The sequence below is a fragment of the Thermobia domestica genome, chromosome 16 (assembly GCF_964235325.1).
Source record: "Thermobia domestica chromosome 16, izTheDome1.hap1.1, whole genome shotgun sequence".
In the NCBI taxonomy this organism is placed as follows: domain Eukaryota; kingdom Metazoa; phylum Arthropoda; class Insecta; order Zygentoma; family Lepismatidae; genus Thermobia; species Thermobia domestica.
This window is the reverse complement of record NC_137469.1, coordinates 182710567-182726172: the sequence shown is the minus strand read 5'-3', so window position 1 is coordinate 182726172 and position 15606 is coordinate 182710567. Positions and strand designations below refer to the sequence as shown.

The 15606-nt window shown below is 36.1% G+C and overlaps 1 protein-coding gene across 1 annotated transcript in view; it reads right to left on the bottom strand.

Moving 5' to 3' along the window:
- Positions 1-9558, bottom strand: part of LOC145673539 (uncharacterized) — a 354006-nt gene extending 344448 nt beyond the window's left edge. The window contains exon 1 of the mRNA XM_081743339.1: positions 9290-9558. The gene's annotated coding sequence lies outside the window, so the exon portion shown is untranslated. The remainder of the gene's footprint in view (positions 1-9289) is intronic.
- Positions 9559-15606: the final 6048 nt, after the last annotated feature.

Sequence of the window (15606 nt, the reverse complement as noted above, 5' to 3'; positions counted from 1 at the left end):
TTTCATACATATATATCTGAAAGGTTAGCTCGTTTTGAAACGTTTTAGTGAGTGACGAAGCTTATCAGTGTTTCTTTCTGATTTATTAATATGCACATTATATATTCTACAATTATTTGGAACTGAAGTGAATTTTCTGATCATTTATGAAAATACTAGTTAACCAGATCTTCCACAGCCAGAACGATACGAGCCACTTCGTTTTACCAGTTCGTTAACTGTATGTTCACACGCGCGAATTATCGCAATGTCCCGTGCGTCGTGGCAAGTGGACTAAAATTAACATCAATTTTCCGTATTCTTTTGCATGTACATACATACAGGTATAACCTGAGCTCTTTTGAGAATGAACTGCCAACATTGATCTTTTGAACAATGTTGCTCGAATCTCAAACCTGTAATTTCGAGGAGTGTTACTCCACGTTTCGAGGCAGCAACTACGCACGTCGCGTCGAGCAACAAGTATGATGAGCTAATGGGCGCAAGCTATTAGCCGGTGAAGGACGTTTTTTTACGGCTAGCCCCAATCAGTAAGTCCTACGTTCACATGCCGTGTGCGTCAAAGTTATAAACGTCCTCCAACATTATCATTCCACTTTGGAGAATATCTATTTTTACCAAGGATTAACGTCGACATTTGATGAAAAAGTAAATTGTGATTTTATTAATGGAAATAATTAAACATGTGCAGTGTTAAGTGTTGTCATCGTTTCTCTTCATTATTTTCTTTTTTAATAGTATTCTAATAAATAAGTATAGTCATTTAACCCCGTGTGTTTTCGTTGTGTGTATGAGTGATGTTTGTGTGTGTTATGGTCTGGATGACCGTCTGATCTTCGGTGAGGTTCTCAAGGCAAGGCGTCTTAACCTTTCGGTGCCTAATTCTCATCTCATCATTGACACCAACGAGCAACTCGAAAATGATTTTGTAATCCCTTCTTGGAGAGATCTTTAAACGTCTCACCCAGGTAAGTCCAGGTCTCCGGAAGATGCTCATTGGCAGGACAACGGAGAACACAACCACAAACAGCAACTCGACCAGGCGATCACAAATAAATGGCAGCCCGAACAGACCCACGAATCGATTACAAGATCTACAATGTATGTCTCATATAATCTCGGTTCTGAATAAGAAAGCTAAAATTCACATTTTATTTGATTTGGTGTCGTCTCTCCCAATTACATCTCAAAACAGATTTGTACTACTCTCCCCAATTACCATCAAGCAATATAAAGTTGGCAGATAATTTCTTCTGAATCGAGACCAGAAACTAGAAGACAAGAGGATACGAGAAAAACTTTTTAGATAATTCTTTGAAAATCGAGACTAGATGAGAATTGTACAAATATTGACGATAAGAGAAATTCTTATTTCTCGTCTTTCTCGTGGGGAATACTACTCTACTTGGGATTGAATTATGGTCCTTACAAGAGATGTGAAGACTGTGCTATTGACCCATCAATCTTCTTCCTTCTTTCTAATACGGAAGACTTGATTAAAGTAGTGGTATGTTTGCATAGTATTACTCACGAGACGAGAAATTAAGTTTTATGCTGTCGTCTCTTAAATTAATTGTTGGCTTCTCGTCTCGTTGTGATTCTCGACGAATTGTTTCTATTCTCGTTTTATAAATGTATGGCCTGGTTTCCTTCTTAATTTTATCTGGAAATTAGAACTCTCCCGCGTCACGAGATGTTCACTATGAGTGTAATATGCCGACATTTAAACCATATACTTCTCGTCTCACCTCTTATTGAAACATACACTGCTCGTCTCGTTCCGAAGGTGACACGAGAAATTAACTGTATCTTGGACATTACTTTTTCGATTCTCCAAATTCTAAATATCTCAGGCTCTTTTCATGCTTTGTTTCAATTTGGTTCGTCAAGTATTCAAAAGATATGCTGAAATAAAATATTCCTCTTTGAAACAATTTCTTCCTAATGAGATATGTCTTCTAAACGAAAATTTCTCTTTCTTCCATGATACAAAGATTTTAACAGAATCTGTTGTTTTAAGTGTTACTAAGTACTAAGAGAATGTTTAAACATTCTCTTGAGATTTGTCAGAAATATAATTTTTAAGATTTTTTATATGATACGTATGTTTCTTATTACTATTATTCTCCCCCGAACATAACAGTTTTAATGTGATGGAATCAAAGGTCTAAGTCTTTTTCTTTCTCCTCTTAGCTCTCGGTGCGTATCGTTTAAAATTTATATATATATATACAAAAATACATTTCTGTAAAACGACTTGTTTTTTTGACTCTGGTGTTGAGCTGGCCAACGCTGCCCAGCATATTGTACGGTGTACGCCTGCTTGTCACTACTTTATGTGACGTCACTCGCTACGACGAAAGCCTTCTGTTGAGACAGTCGTGGTCGTGCGCGGTGCACATCTTTCTGATCCACTTGTAATTTCAGCAGTCGAATTTCGATGCCAAGTTGGCACTTCTGTCACTCGTACTCTTCACGGAAATCGACAACATACAGATTACGATTGGTCTTCTCTTGATGTCATTAATCACCTCTCGAAGTATGTCCACATCATTCTGTTCTGTTCCAATTGTCACGAGTCGAGTTGGGATTCCAAGATTGTACCCCTGTCAATCTTACATGATGCGGAATTCGACAATATGCAAGATGACGTTTGGTCTATTTTTGATGTCATGAGTCACCTCCCAGAGTTTTTGCCCTCCTTTCAGGTTCACCCTGCATACTTATATTGCTTCTCACGTCATTTGAAGCTGACTTGTTTAAAACGAGACGTGATGTTAGAATTGTTCCTTCTCGTGAGGAACACTAAAAGTACTCAACAGAACTGCTTATTGTCACTGCGTCTGTCACTTCCCAGTTTAATGAGGTCATAATTTCAAAAAAGTTAAAACGAGCTGAATGAGCGAGCCATTTATCAAAGTCGACTCGACTCGAAACTTGAACTCAAAAACAGCGACTGGGCTCGGAACTCTACACGTGAAAATTAGCTGTTAAACGAATCTAAACTTCATTCGAATTCGAGTTCAGTCGAGTTTTAGCTCGTCTCGTGCCCATCTCTACCCACTAGCGCCCAGGAGGTTATCAGTGGCGACAGTATATCGAAATAGACCAATATTAGTGTCAAACCGTTCGTTCTTAGCGTCGGTAAATTAACTGGTAGCAGTGGTAATGCCATTTTAGTACAAATTAACCCCCAGCGTTATCATAACTATTCTTCTCATGAGAGGAGGCAGACATAAAAATGATTAAAAATAAGACGGTTTTGGGTCGCTTAGATAAAGAGTGGTACTACAGATAGCATGTCAAGTAAGCCCCAATTAGCACCCTGAAAGGATGTGTGAAATTGCGAAATGTAGAAATAATTGAAAATCAATAATGTTTCGAATCCGTATCTTTCGGGGTCTGCAGGTTCATTAAGAGCAGTTCGGAGGAGCTTTTAGTTTGAGATCAGCTTGTAATAAAGGTAAGACCCCCTAGCACATACGCGAGAGTGGAAGGGAGTAATATATGCAGTGATTTTATATGATTGATATTAGTGTAGAGTCAATAGTTTCGGGATCACAGAGATTGATATTAGTGTAGAGTCAATAGTTTCGGGATCACCGAGATAAATAGCAACACTACTGGAGAAATTTGTTTTTAAGCCATTAGTATCCCGTTGTTGGTAGAAATAGTGACGATAAAATTGATTAGGTGTGCCTAAATTGATTTTCGACAATCCCTATACCATTTAAGTCCAAGTTTAGCTTCCATTAGTACCCTGTGTTGGTGGGAAAGTGTTAACATTTAATAGGAATCAAAATCGAGGACATTAGTTTGGAGGGATGGAAAATAAAATGTTTCAATTGACTGAGATTAGTGTCGAATTTATAATTTGGGTTGTAAATCTGTTATATTACCTACATTGATTGTCGACATTTCCTATACTATTCAAGTCTCTAAGTTTAGCTTCCATTAGTACCCTGTATTGGTGGGAAGGTGTTAATATTTAATAGGAATCAAAATCGAGGATATTAGTGTGGAGTGAAAAAGGGATGGAAAATAAAATGTCTCAATTGACTGAGATTAGTCTCGAATTTATAATTTGGTTTGTAAAATTATTAGATTACAGGCGCAATGGCATTTAATGCCACGTTTAGGCGTGAACGAGCACGTCGAATGGATTCTGAATTTATAGGGGCAGTATCGAAGGCGTTGCTCAGAGAGGTACGCGTATTTTCATGTATGTGGATAAAAGTATATTCTAGCGTATTCTTGGAATGTCTGGAGCAACTTGAACGAAACGTTGGAGAGTTGTTACTTTCAATATAAGAAGAAAATATTGTGATATAAAGATACTTATAGTTATGGAAATTGGGGTGGGTAGTGACATGTAAAAATAATGCAAAACGACTGATTGTAGTGTGTTATCATAGTTTTCTCGGTCGCTAAGATGAATAGTGATTTTCCCACTGGTGTTTACATCCAAATTTATTCCCATCTTAAGAGGATGAAGGGGAGATCAGCAAAATGTCAAAAATTATTGCAATTATTGTTGACTTCATACTATCCGGGAAAGCGTTTCTAATAAGTTTGTAGGTTAGTTTGGTTTCACTTCAAGATGTGCAGTTTCTGCCCACTTTTAAATCATATCAACTTCTCACCGTGAGAAGAAATGCCCATCTGAACCAGTGTGTTTCAAGTCAATCTTCGCAATCGAGAAAACTTGAGTTGATGTATGTTTAGTTTTAGTGGGTCGGAATTGGTCACAAAAGGTCAGAGTGATCCATAATGGATGGTGTATCAAAATGTGTCTCAGCGGGTCAGTGTGTCGTGGATCAAGTTTTGATTGCCCACGCTACCTCAGTTTAAAATTGTACTAAAGAGCAGAGGCTCGGAAGATGCACGTCGGCAATTTTACACAAATTTTGCACACCCACCAGGTACAATACCAGGAAGCAATAAATCTGAAATGGTTCATTGTACCTTCTAATAGGATTCGGGATATAGGGATTTGTCTGATTGGTGAAATTAAGACCTCAATGATTTATCCTTCTGCAAACGAGATTTCATCCATCGTTTCCGTGGAGTCCTGGGGTACTTTTTTTAGTGTAAGACACATTTAAATGTATACAAATCACGCACATATTTGATTTAGCATATTTCGTGGGAGTAATTTTGTTGTTCCTTGGTGTTTCGTTGCGTCTCTGCCGCTAGTGGTGTAATTTTCAAAACTTAATTGAGGCACGCGGATCGTCTCAGCTGTGCCGATAATTTCTTACGAGAGATCGAAAGTTGTCTATCGGTAGTCCACCGACGCTTACGGCATAAGGGGAGTTGTATCTGAAAAATAAAATAATAAAGAATCCATAAAGTCCGTTGAGACCCCTAAAAGTCTGAAGCGGTGAAACAGATGTCAAAGCGAGAAAACGTGTATTTGCTGATCCTTTAAGTAACGATGGGGCAAGATGAGTTTTATATATGAGTAGAAGAGACAATTCGGCATAAACTTTGATAATATCCACCGTTTCTTTTTGTTTGTTTTGGTTTTAACTTTTCCAATTACTTGCTTAGGTAAGGGCTAGCCCCAGTAGCATTCCCTCCATTTCTGTAGTCTAGTGAGCGTGAGCCCGGGTGAGCGCAAGCCTAGTTGGGAGAAGTGGCCGCAAGCGCGAGTGAGTGCGAGCCCAGTTGGGAGAAGTGATCGCAAGCCCGGGTGAGTGCAAGCCCAGTGGACAGAAGTGAGCGCGAGCCTGAGTGAGTGCGAGCCCAGTTGGGAGAAGTGATCGCGAGCGCGAGTGAGTGCGAGCCCAGTCGAGAGACATGAGCGCGAGCCCGAGTGAGTGCGAGCTCAGTCGAGAGATGAGCGCGAGCCCGAGTGAATGCGAGCCCAGCTGAGACAGGTGAGCGCGAGTGACAACGAGCCCAGTCCAGAGAGATGAGCGCGAGCCCGAGTGAGTGCGAGCTCAGCTTAGACAGGTGAGCGCGAGCCCGAGCGAGCCCAGTGGAAAATGGCCACCTTTGGTGCTAACACGACTACTCTGCTCACGTTCCTTCTGAAGAAATATAATTGAAGTTCCTTTGTTATTCGTTGCAAATTCTGTGGCTTTTTCTTTTTACTACGGATGGGAGAAGTTTGTTCTCTGTCTTCCTTTTTATCGGAAGGGTTAATTTACATATCTAAATGTCCTTTTACGTATGGAAATGTACATGACCAACAAGCATGTGCTGACACGAATATATGGTTTTGAAGTATTGTATCATTAAATATTTCAATCAATGTTGCTTTTTTCTACTCTTAATAAGAAGTATTATTATATTTCACATAAAAGAAGAGCACATCTAAATTTTTTTCTGAATTGCAAACGTTGGCTTGCAGCTTCGAAACTGGTTTGTTTTTCCTAAATTACCCGAAGTTGCACTTAAAAATTTTTACCTCAAAACAGCAATAAAGATTGGGCCCATTCATTATGAAACAGCGTGTACATTTTAATTTGTATTAAATATTTTTACCAAGTTAGTAAAAAAAATAGATAGTTTACAACAGCAACTTCTCATCTCCCGTGCACATCGATACTTCTTACTGTTGTAGTACCTACAGAAATGATTCTATATCATGTACGACTGGTAATAGAACACACAACAAACCGACGTCACGAGAATTCACACTCCATGTTGGAGTGTGAACACAACATAATCTGGGTTTGTTTTGTGTTCTATTAGCAGTTGTACATGATATTGAATCATCTCTGTAGGAAGTACAACAGTAAGAAGTATCCACGTGCACGGGACATGCGATATGTGTTTTCAATTCCCCCTAACATAGTCGTACATTAAGTACAAGGGCACATTATTAATCTTCCCACACGATATAAAAACAGATATTCCTACAAAAACACCTTAAGTACAAGGGCAGTTAAAAGAATGCAATATAAAAAGAGAGGAAGTACAATGGTAATATTATTTTGTCGAATACAGTATAGAAAAACACATTAAGTACAAAGGCAAATTTTAGGAATGGAACGAAAAAGAGAATAACGACCAGGATGCATTCATTTTCACATATCGTAAGACGGGCTTACTTTGGACAAAATGTGAAGATTTTCATAGTCCTCTGTCAGCAAGACCATGAACAGCAAAGAGGAAGTTTCAACTGCCACCGAAAGACAGAACATCTAACTGCATTTTGGCTATAATATTTGTAGATACCATTAGTTCTAATTACCGTGAAGGTTCGTTGTTGTAGAGGTATGGAAAGCAGTCACTGTAAAGGCCGCCAAAATTTGAAAAATATCACGTACAACAATTTTCGTCAAAATTAAGTCAGTTTCGTAGAATACTACTGTGTATAATGAAACTTCACTCACAAAGGCTTTCGTTTTTTTTTTTTTTTTTTTTTTTTTTTTTTTTTTTTTTTTTTTTTAGAAATAACTAGGATTTTGGGAGGGCTTGCAACTTATACGCATAGAAATGACTAGCATTACATATTTTTAAAATGAAATCATGCAATTTGGGTGGGCTTAGGCTCAAAGTCCCATATCCCGTAAATTTTCCATTAATTAACGTTGGGATGATATTCTTGGACATAAGGAATAACTAAGGCAAATTGGTTCACAGGGACTTTTTTTTCTGTTCCTGAGTTGGCATTTGTGTGGGACATATGCTGAACTATTAAAATGAGGTTCCTGTGCCGGGACCAGTAAATACTTAATTTTCTTCAGAAATATTGGTAATTCATACTAAGTGTCGATATCAGTACCCTCATTCTAATATCAATATTTGTAAAATGTATCCAGTTACGTGTAGAAAGTAAAATGTATAAATACTGAAGGGAAAACATTGCACAGAAACGTTATATTCATATCTTTATATCCATTCATATCAATATATTCATATTTCTCCTCCTTTGCAACACGGAAAGTTTGTCTCGTATACTATATTTGAAAAAGTTTCCGGAAATCCGGATTTTATTACGTTTCTTCAGTCAATATCATATTCGTAAATGGCATTTTACTCTTGCACTACTTATATTTAATTTTATTGCATTACTTACAAATATTGGTTAGTTTTACTTGTTTGAACTGAAATATTAAGCTAAAAAGTTATTTAAAAAAAACAGAATCTCGCTTTACTTGCGTGTTCTTAACATCTTTCGATATATTCGCATAAAGAAATGAAATGCAATCTTTCAGTTTTATGCCTCACGCTTATGCAGATTAGGCTAATGCAGACGGTGATTATGAAATATAAATTAAATGTTGGAATGAGGTGCGAACAAACGGAAGAACCCCGAGAAAACCCGCGAGCTCGATGTTGTGCACCACAAAGTCCACACGACGCGAGCTGGGATCGAACAAAGGACCCCAATCACCGGAGGTGAACGCTCTACCACTGAGCCACACCGACCCACACCTTCGCCTAAAACTCGTGGCTAACACCACTGATGTCCAAGAGCGTAAATTGTAATTAGCCACTATAATTATTTGACTGCGTTAACAATCGAAAAATATATCGATTATACTGTACTGTGCTGTACTTGACACTTTAATGACACAAATCTACTTTTATATCTTTATTCTTTCGAGGTATGCCAGCTAAGGAAGTAAACTCTTTCCACGTGTGTAATCGCTTACAAAAATCCAATTCATTAAAAAAATAATCTTTTTACCTATTCAGACGTTTGCTTGGCAACCGAAATCTTTTAATTTAAAGCACAGTTAATGTTCACAGTCGATGTACAACAGAAACATACCATTTTAAAAAAAGCCATATTTAATATTGTTAATATAGCATTAAAAACAATATAAAGATATAAAACTTGTATTACAGATAAATAACTATCTAAAAACGAAAATAAACACACACACATTACAAACAACACAATATGTAAAAAAAAAAAAAAAAATCGGCAAGAGTTTACTTTCTGCCGACCAATGACTGGAACCGATTCATCTGACCTAACCTAACCCACGCAAAATATCACTGATAAGGACAAAAGGAATTCTTATCCAAAAATGTTCCGGGGTACAAGAACCATTAAAAAAAAGAATATCCAAGACGTACGATAACTAATATCACTTTTTTCTTTTTCCTTTAATAATCCTTCTTCGTTACTTTTTCTTTTGAAAAATTAGTATATTTATATTCAAAGTTAAATAAAGAAATAATTGAACCGAACATAGGTGCTTTATTCTGAGGTATGTGTTTCTCGCAAATACAACATTAAATTTGCGTTCTTATGTTCTACTTTGTTAAATATAAGTCGCACTCTACAGGACGAAATGAATCAACGAAAAGTTTGAGGAGTTACCTGGAAAGTCTGTAAGTGTATAGCGTTATATCACATGATATTCACTCTCGATGAGTGATCCTATGAAATTATTTTTGTTTACAGCATCCTGTATTTCGCTGAGAATTATGTAAGATACGTGGCTACTTGTGCGACATTATAGCTCTGCATTCACTTGGTCGAAAAACAAAACGACTCTTTAATTTTTACTGAATGTATCAACTTAGTCGATTAATTTCTTTCGATTCTGTTCAATTGTTCAACCAAAATAGTATTCTTCACTTTTTTGCTCTTCCTTTGTCTTTCGACAGTGTTGCCAGATACGAAGATTAAATAGTAGCGCGGTTGTGCTTCAAAAGTAGCGGATTTGAACTACTTTTAGCCCATACATAAAAATAAATTACATTGCAGATTTTTTAGTAATTATATATATATATATATATATATATATATATATATATATATATATATATATATATATCCCTTTGGGGTACTTATGGTACAATTTGTACCACACGCGTGTTTCATGGTACATTGCGTTATAACTATCCTATTTGAGCTTTTTCGTCCGTTTTTTTCCAAGTCCAGAGTAGTAATGGGTAAATTCCCGGGAAGATATTTTTCGGGAATATTCCCTGGGAAGATTCCCAAAATGAGAATTTATCCGGAAATTTATGTGTAATCAGAAAGAAAATTGCATTCTATTACTATATTATGATTTCAAAGTTGAATTAATTTTTATGTCACAGCATATTATTACTGTTGTCCCTAGAGAAGTCTTTAAAATGTATATTCTGAACGATGTTATGTTATTTTATTATTATTCTATTATATTTAGAGTGTACGCGTAAATGGATATTTATTTACAATAGGTTCGTATGAAAGTAAATATATTTCAAAAATTGTATAGTAAGTCCACATACTTTTAAACCGCTAAACAGTTTAAATTTACATGTAAGTGGCTTTTCAAAACTTGACTCTACTACTGATATTATAAACATATTAAATTTTTCAATGTTATAAACAATTTTGTTAACATTTTTGCATAAATATGTATGTTCACAAATTTGCAAGATACTTTCTTATCTTTATAATTTTGCATGTTACATTGCCACACACGACCTTTCCTCCTGCCCATTTCTCAATATTTCGTGCGTTCATTCACATGTAAGAGAAGTCCGAGTACCTCTTCAGAAATTCGAGTCAGAGAGAGGAGACAGACCGACGTCTATTACTAACGGTGGTTCAGGGTTTATTAATAGTACTTCAACTCTGTTTCTACATAAGTTTACTTAATTCTAAATTATTTTACAAAATGGTTCCTTTTCATCATTTGTAATAGTACTTTGCTAATTTTGGCTATTGTTTAGCATTAGGGGTCAGCTTTTGCACCTACTTTTCTGCGATATTCTATTCCGATGGGATTGTTTTACGGTTTCATACGTTAAATTACGTTACCAACATTAAATTCAGACAGCAATGCAGAGCGAGCGTTAGCGAGTGAAGGCGGGCTAAAGCCCCGCAGGGCACGTTGTTTTATATCTTCGTTACCAACAATTCACTTTCTTTTCTCACATAAATTACTTCCACTTATCTTTACGGTTTGTACAAATCCCCTACTGCCCTAAAGAAAAAAAATGTGTTCGATACTTTCTTGACTACTTGAACATCACTATCAAGTCATTTCTTCCGTAAATCATCCTACTTTTTGCTAGTTTTGGCCCCACAATATAAACAATTAGCTTACTTTTTAGTGCAAATTCAAATGGAACTTAAAAAATCATATTATTAGTTATATAAAGTACAGTCAAAGAATTTTGAAATTTTAACCTCCAAATTCTTTAAAACCTAAAAGTGAATAATAATATATTTGAAATAAAGTAATTAGTGATATGGTTCTTATAATTTGGAAGATAAAGTAAACAGTTAGAAATAAATTCCTTCCCGGGAATTTATAGGGCAGGGAAAAAACCCGGGAATATTCCCATTTTTAAATTCCTTCACACCGGGAATATTTCCACTGCCCATCACTACTCCGGAGGCATTGTAGAAGACCTTGCGTATGGTTTCACACCTTCCTGCGTCAAAACATAGGAGGTGATGACGTCATAATTTTAAAAATATATTTTCTTTTATATGTTTTCTTTTTCGCCTATGTTCATTATTTTTGGCGGGCTTATTTTTCCACGTAGAAGTTTGAAATTTTGCACAAACATTCACTCCACCGAGTAGTACTTACCAGATTTTTTTCAGATTTCTGCGTTAAAACAGGGGGGATCCAGAGGGGCAAAAATTTGAAAAAGGGATATTTTTCCCAAAAAATCCCGCTCTTCGAGATTTTCCCCCCTTAAATACATGATGGAGACATACGAATGGCACCGCCTGAAAGGCAGTTTTATTCTGAAGAGAATGATGGGCGAAACATGACCCTAGTGTAATTAGGGAAGTGTCAGGGAATTTTTATCAAAATTTTCTTCTGTATAGGGGAATTTTGGACATTTTCGGTATTTTTGTGGGCTTATTTTTGCACCTAGAAGATTGAAATTGTGCACAAACATTCAATCCACCGATTAGTATTTAACAGATTTTTTTCATATTTCTGTGTTAAAACAGGGGGGTACAGAGGGGCTAAAAGTTGAAAAAGGGATATTTTACCAAAAAATCCCTTTCACGGGATTTTCCCGCCTTGGATACATGAAGGAGACATGTGAGTGATAACGCCTGAAAGGCAGTTCTATTCTGAAGAGAATGATGTGCAACCCATGATCCTAGGATAATTAGGGATGTCTCAGGGAATGTTTACAAAATATCCCTCTGTATACGGGAATATGGGACATTGTCGGTATATATTTTTTTTGGCGGGCTTACTTTTGCACCTGAAAAAATGGAATTGTGCATAAACATCCAGCCCACCTAGTAGTATTTATCAGATTTTTTCAGATCTCTGCGTTAAAATAGGGGGGTCCAGGGGGGCTAAAAGTTGAAAAAAGGGATATTTAGACCCAAAAAGTCCCTTTTTGGGGATTTTCCCGCCTTAGATACACGATAGAGACACGTGAATGGTACCGCCTGAAATGCAGTTCTATTCTGAAAAGAATGATTGGCGGATTATCCTCCTAGGGTAAATAGAGATGTCTCAGGAAATTTTTTACCTGAGATCATGGTGTTTTGTGGTAATTTGGGGCATTGTGGGGAATCTTGATAAAATTTCTCCCGCCCTTAATATTCAATATAGAAACTTGAAATTTGCCACACACATTCAGTATACCAAGTACTATTTATCAGATTTTTTGAGACCTCTACGTTCACACAGGGCCGTTCCAGAGGAGCCCAAAGTGGTAAGGAAATTTCCTCGAAATTTTCCCTTTGACATCACTTTTCCCTCTCCTGGTATACGGTATTAGCATGCAAATGGTACCATTTGAAAGCCAGCTCCATTCTGAAGAGAATGAGGTATAAACCATGATCCTAGGATAAATAGTGACGATCCAGTAGCTGCTTGACTGAAAGTCTAAAAATACAACAAAAACCCCGGTTCCCGAAAGGGATATATATATATATATATATATATATATATATATATATATATATATATATATATATATATATATATATATGAAGACATGGTGTCTTGGCGTAGCGACTTCAGTTTTGCTTTCAATTATATAAGTTATTTAACGGAAATTTATTTATACTTTACTTTTATTTAGGTTAGGTTAGATTACATTTTGTATTGTTAAATCTGGTTAGACGAAATAGGGCAAGTTGGCTTAATGAATAGGTTGTTTTGGGATAAGATATGTATAATTTACGTAGAGTAAACATAAAATATAAAATTAATGATAATTACCAGCGATTCACTACATTACAGTCATATTTGCATTGCACAACTCTTGATCAATAGATATAAGATATAAATATAATGAACACACAATCAGTTCCCTCGGAATAAAAATCACATGCAAATGAGTGCTCAGTATAATGAGTAAGCTTAATTTATATTCATTTTTTCTGTCCCAGCAATATTTTATATATCGTAAGATTAATTAATAATATAATAAGTACAAAATTATTTATCACTTATTTTTAAAATTGTATATAGTCTCCTCATCTTCGTTTTCAGCTGGTTCTTTTTGATAGATTGATGAATTAAATCTGAGGATTTTTATATATATCGGTCTTAAAACATCATTTTAACTAGGAGAGTTAAAGAAAGATGTTTTAGCCCCATTCTCTCTCGGAGACTTGTTTTAGTTACAGGTACTCTCGAAAACACTTTTTCAGCTGCTGCATTGCTAATTGGCAAGCTGTATATAATCAGTGCAAATTGAGACAATTCATTAAGAACGAAATCACTGGCAGAATTCTCAATGATTATTGCTTGCACCAAAAATCTGGTGCATTTGTCGGTATTCCATCAGCAAAAATTTCCCAGTCCATCGTCAACAGAGAACGCCAATGATTTTCTATTTCATATATCTGAGATCTCAAATGGACACTGATTTTATCAATTCTAACGGTGGAGCGAAAAATGCTGGGCGAGTGTGACAAAAAGATTTTAGGAGAAAAGTTACGAATCTTCAGTAGAATCTCCGTATTTTTGGGAATACGATTTAGTAGTTCCTCGCCATCGTTTACTAACTTATATAGCTCCAAATAGGAATCACTACGCAGAGCAGATCTGTGACACCAGTTATATGTCTCTCTGACAAGTAAACCTTACGTTTGGGTGAATCGAGTTGCTGACTGAGACACACATGAAAAAGTAGTACTAAATGTGATTAGTATTTCAGTGAAGTTTTAGGTGCGAAGCTCCAGGGGTTTAGGAGATACAGCTACCAGAACATCACATGGAAGTACAGAATAGTCTTCATACAGTTGGAGGTAAAAGCTCTGTAAGACCTCTTGTAACGACAAAAGATAAATAACAAATATATGGGTACATATTAGGACTAGGGAGAAGTCATATAGTAAGGGTATATCTGACGGCGGCCATCTTGAAATCCGCCATTTTGAATTAAGGTTAAGTTTTTAAAGTAGGAATAGGGTCATGTGATACATGATTTAAGACTCAAATTTAATCAGAAGAACAATGGTGACGTTAATTTTGATTTACGCGCAATTGGTAAAAAGTTACAGGGAAATTAAATATTGTTGCAGCATATGTATTAGTTCTTTACCCCACCTTGTAAATTTTGTTTTAATGATAATAATTAAATAAAAAGCAGGTGGATAAATATTAGGTCTATGGTAAGAGTTGCCTTGATGGCGGCCATGTTCAAATCCGCCATTTTGAATCAGACAAAAGTTTTAAGCAAAACGCATAACAGTGAGACCTTATTAATAGCAAATTTTACCATAACCATTTTTAACAACTTTTGCTTTATCATTAACCAGCACAAAGTTAAATGGATCGTTTCTTACGACTACTGCTTTGACGGAATTGTTAACGACAAATGTGTCAAGTGTAACTCGATTGCCTGTGTCAGGTGTGCTCACTGTGAGCAGAGCATTTGTGCAAGTCATGCACTCTTTTCTGAACTACATATTGATTGTACTAATTGAGGACTTTTCTGGAAAACACCAAAGACCCAAGTTCAATTATGACTCAGTTCCACTTTGGTCATTTTTATTTAAATTAGCAACTTGTTTATGCGATAACAAATGCTGGTTAATGATAAAGCAAAAATGGTTATACCGTTGGATTTATGGTAAAATTTGCTATTAATAAGGTGTCACTGTTATGCGTTTTGTTTAAAACTTTTGTCTGATTCAAAATGGCGGATTTGAACATGGCCGCCATCAAGGCAACTCTTACCATAGACCTAATATTTATCCATCTGCTTTTTATTTAATTATTATCATTAAAACAAAATTTACAAGGTGGGGTAAAGGACTAATACATATGCAGCAACAATATTTAATTTCCCTGTAACTTTTTACCAATTGCGCGTAAATCAAAATTAATGTCACCATTGTTCTTCTGATTAAATTTGATTCTTAAATCTTATATCACATGACCCTATTCCTATTTTAAAAACTTAACCTTAATTCAAAATGGCGGATTTCAAGATGGCCGCCGTCAGATATACCCTTACTATATGACTTCCCCCTAGTCCTAATATGTACCCATATATTTGTTATTTATCTTTTGTCGTTACAAGAGGTCTTACAGAGCTTTTACCTCCAACTGTATGAAGACTATTCTGTACTTCCATGTGATGTTCTGGTAGCTGTATCTCCTAAACCCCTGGAGCTTCGCACCTAAAACTTCACTGAAATACTGACCACATTTAGTACTACTTTCTCATATGTGTCTCAGTCAGCAACTCGATTCA